We start from the raw sequence: 4,814 nt of genomic DNA on the forward strand, positions 1-4,814 counted from the left end.
TTAGGTCATTAGGTCCATTTGTAGATTAACTCTGTTGTTTCATTGTTGATTTTCTGACTTGTTCATCTATGCACTGATGAAAATGCAGTGGTCCCCCAATAATACTATATTGGGATCTATGACTCCCTTTAGATACAAATAAATTAGATCTAAACTCCCTTTAAATCTAACTAAAATTAAATAAGAAATAAACAAAAGTGAAACAAAACATTTATCATTTATTTTAAATAACCAGGTGCTCTGGCATTGAATACAAATACATTTATGATAATCACATCTTCCTGTTGAATTGACCTCATAATCATTGCATAGTGCCCTTCTTTGTCTCTTTAACAATTTTTGTGTGATATTTTTCTGATATTAAGATGGATATATGTGCTCATTTTTGCTTTCCATTAACATGGAGTATCTTTTCCATCCTTTCTCTTTCAGTATGAGTGTATTTTTTTTTGGTGAGGTATGTTTCTTTCAGACAGAAAATAAATGGGTCCTGCTTTTAATCTATTCAGGCAGCCTCTATATTTTTATTGGAGAATTTAGCCAATTTACATTCAAAGTTATTATTGATAAGTAACGACTTGGTTCTACCATTTTTTCTACAAACATTCCTATTGTTGATTTGGATTTCCTTTGTGCTTTTATTAGAAGAGTCTCTGCCTTCACATCCTTTTATAATGGTGACTGTATTTCTGTTTGTATGTGTAGCACATCCTTAATCATTTTTTTAATAATGGGCAAGTGGTGACAAGCTCTTTCAATTTCTTTTTGTTATTGGAGGTCTTTATTTCACCCTCAATCATAAATGAGAATCTTTCAAGGTACAGTATTCTGGGTTGACTGTCTTTCCACTCTCTACTAACCTATAGATTTTCTGAGGAGAAAGGAGCTGTTAGTCTAATTGAAGATCCTCTGATGGTAATTTTTTTTTCATTGTAAGATTTTCTTTTTTTTTTTAACTTTTATTTAATGAATATAAATTTCCAAAGTACAGCTTATGGATTACAATGGCTTCCCCCCTATAACGTCCCTCCCACCCACAACCCTCCCCTTTCCCACTCCCTCTCCCTAATGCATGTTTTAGAATTTGTTCTTTATATTTTTCTGTTGAAAATTTGACTATATTGTGTCATGATACAGATATTTTCTGGTCATGTTTATTAGGAGTTCTCTGTGGTTCATGTACTTGGATTTCACTTTTTTTTTTTATCAAATTAGGGAAGTTTTCCGTTATTTTGCAGAATAGGCCTTCTAATCCATTCTCTGTTCCCAGCCTTCAGGAACTCCTAAGACTCTTATGTTGGGTTGTTTGATAGTATCCCATAAATGTTGAACAGTATTTTCAGTTTTTCTAAATTGGTCTTCTTTTTTGTCTGAGATATTTCTAAATATTTTTTAAGGTTTATTTATTAATTTGAAAATCATAGTAACACAGAGAGAGAAGGATAGGCAGAAAGAGAGGTCTTCCATTTGCTAGTTCACTTTCTAAATGGCTGCAATGGCCAGAGCTGCACTGATCAAAAGTCAGGAGCCAGGAGCTTCTTTTGGGTCTCCCACGTGGGTCGAGGGGCTCAAGGACTTGGGCCATCTTCTACTGCTTTCCCAGGCCATAGCAGAGAGCTGGATCAGAAGGAGAGTAGCCAGGACTCGAACTGGTGCCCATATGGGATACTGGCATTGCAGGCAACAGTATTACCCACTATGCCACAGTGCCAGCCCCTATTTCCAAGTACTTATACTCTAGCTTAGATAGTCTTCCATCTGTCTTACCAAGTCTGTTTTTGAGGCTCTCTGCTGTATTTTCCATTTGACATACTGAATTCTTCATTTTGATATTTCAGTTTGATTTCTCTTCAGTATCTCTATTTCTTGGCAAAATTTTTCATCTGTGTATTTTATGGATTTCATTAGCTCATATATTTGTATTTTTTTTTTTTTGACAGGCAGAGTGGACAGTGAGAGAGAGAGACAGAGAGAAAGGTCTTCCTTTGCCGTTGGTTCACCCTCCAATGGCCGCCGCGGCCGGCGCGCTGCGGCCGGCGCACCGCGCTGATCCGATGGCAGGAGCCAGGAGCCAGGTGCTTTTCCTGGTCTCCCATGGGGGGCAGGGCCCAAGCACCTGGGCCATCCTCCACTGCACTCCCTGGCCACAGCAGAGGGCTGGCCTGGAAGAGGGGCAACCGGGACAGAATCCGGCGCCCCGACCGGGACTAGAACCCGGTGTGCCGGCACCGCTAGGCGGAGGATTAGCCTAGTGAGCCGCGGCGCCGGCCTAGCTCATATATTTGTTACTCTATGGTTTGAATAATCATTCTTCTTTTGAATCTGATCAGATATTTCCTCAATCTCTTTGTCTTCACTTTCTAATATTGAAGTGTTGTCATGTTTCTTTGGTGGAGTCATGTTATCTTCCTTGTTTTTATTTATTGTATTTCTTCATTTATTTTTAGGCATTTATGGAAGCACTTGCTGGTTTTCTGCTTGAATGACTTTTATGTTTGAATTAGTGGGTTACTGGGGTGTCTGCTCTTCCAGTGGATATGTAGAGGCATGTGCTGGGTGGGGCCAAAGAGCTCTGGTCAGTACTGCATGGTGGGGTGAAAGTCCAAGGTGACATCCAAGTTGAGCATGGTAGATCTCCTCTATTATTAGCAGGGGGAAGGTTATGATCACATGTGCTAGGGTAATCACAGCCTCACCTCCTCTCTTCCTGGCATTAATCCACAGGGGCTATAATCCCCGCCCACGCAGGTGCATGAACTGCACAAAGGGTCTGTGTGGTCCTCAATTTGAGCACAGAGCCCTCTGCAATGACACACTCCAGCCAGATGGTGTACACAGGGTGAAAACTAGAGGGATAAAAACCTTCTAGCATGTTCATGTGGTGACCTCAGGGAGTGGAGCTTCAGGTTTTGGGCAAGACAGACTGCCAGAGCTTCTCTTACCTTCAATACCAAAACTCACCTTTTCTCATCTCCCCTAAAGATTAATGTGCATTGATCCCAACTCATTAATTTCAAAATATTTAAATATAGTTCTCATTTAGGTTTTGTGTGAATTATGAATGCCACTTTCTATGTGACAAGTCTTTTTTGACATTTTTTTATTTCCAATAATCTTCAAGTCAAACAATTCTCTGATAAAGTTAGAATTTTTGCCCTTATTTCCCATGACCTTTGCCACATGTCCTTTGACCTATTTTATTCTGTGTTCAGGAGCAGGCACTATTAGAAGTTGGGGAAATGATTGTCTGATTCAATGATTCAATTTGCAGAATTCTAACAGAAAGAAGTGGTATTAGGACTGTGATACTGCAATGCAGTCTAAAACTGCTAAACCCTATGGTATGTAGGTATGTATCTAACAGTCTTTGGAATCTTTCATTTGCTTGCTCTCCTTACAGCTCAGTAATTAGTTTTATTAATCTATTTTGTGCTGCTATAGCAGAATATCTTACACTGAGTTCTTTACAATGACAAAAGATCTATTAAGCTCATAGTTTTGGAGGATAAAATTGCAGGGGATCCTATCTCTTCTGCCTCTGGTGAGGTCTCTCCTGCTGCATCAAAACTTGGGAGAGAAGTCAAAGGGTGGAAGTCATGTGTTGAAGGAGCCAAGTGCATTGGATGGTCTCACTTGATAACAACCCATTCTCAGTGTACTAAGCTATTCCCACAGGTATTAACTCCCATGAGAAAGTTGTAATTTCTTTGTGAGAATGATATCTCAGTGACCTACTGATCTCCCACACAACCTCTTAAATGTTCCATGGTCTTTCAACATCCCCATGTTGGGGAGCAAACTTTTAGCACATGAACCATTGGGAGACATGCTAAATTGCAGCACTCATGTAGAGAAAAACTCATATCATGGACACAGACTAATCTGAACCACAATAACAGAGAATATATAAGACTTTTCTCTAGCTTTAGCACATTAAGATTCTACAGCTGGTCTCCAAAAATGTGTGCATTGTTCAAAGGGAGAATACAGAGACTGTGACTGGAAAATAACTCATTTTTTTTCTTTAAAAAAATTCTACTTCAGTAGGTATTTATTATCACCTTTGAAAAATTCATTTTCTACTGATTTTAAAATCAAATTTGAGTACGTCCTGCAGAATATTTTGTTTTATGCAAGAATGTAACATAACCAAATTCCTAAGATGAAAGCGATTTTATTTAAAAGAAAAAAAAAAAGAAAATAAAAAAGCAGACCTCAGCATTTGCTATATCTGGAAAATAACATATACAGTACATTCAACTCTGTTAAATGTCTGTGAATGTAAAAATAACTTTCCCTTAGAGTATTGGACAAAAACATAAAAAAAAAAAAAACCTGCAGTTTGACTCTGAATAGTAAGTGCATCCGATACACTTTAAAGACTTTGTATTCATCAAATATCATTCTGAGCACAGACATGAATGGCAAATATTCCTGTGATCTTTCCGTGGTGGCTCAGGAGTTTTGTGGATCACTCTCTCAAGCTGTGACATGCCACCAAGGTCAACGATTCAATAGGAAACATTCATAACCAGTCAATTATGGAGTGTTTGACTCCAAGCCTGCATCTACAAAAAACAGCAAACACGTCTTTGGAAAGTAATAAACTAATGCATACTAGTGCAGCCATTATATTCTTAATGAAAGCTTCATATCAATTCAGCAAAATTTTCCATCCACCATTATTTGTAAACCCATCTATTTTAGGCAATTTACTGGAGAACCTAAGTAAGATGACCCTGATATTTTTAATAACGAATAATGCTGCCCCTCTCTATGTGATTTTGAGGAGGTTGGTGAGTAATAAGTAAGAA

This window comes from Oryctolagus cuniculus, chromosome 9 (assembly GCF_051225735.1).
Source record: "Oryctolagus cuniculus isolate XC-2025 breed Fujian yellow rabbit chromosome 9, ASM5122573v1, whole genome shotgun sequence".
Taxonomy (NCBI): Eukaryota; Metazoa; Chordata; class Mammalia; order Lagomorpha; family Leporidae; genus Oryctolagus; species Oryctolagus cuniculus.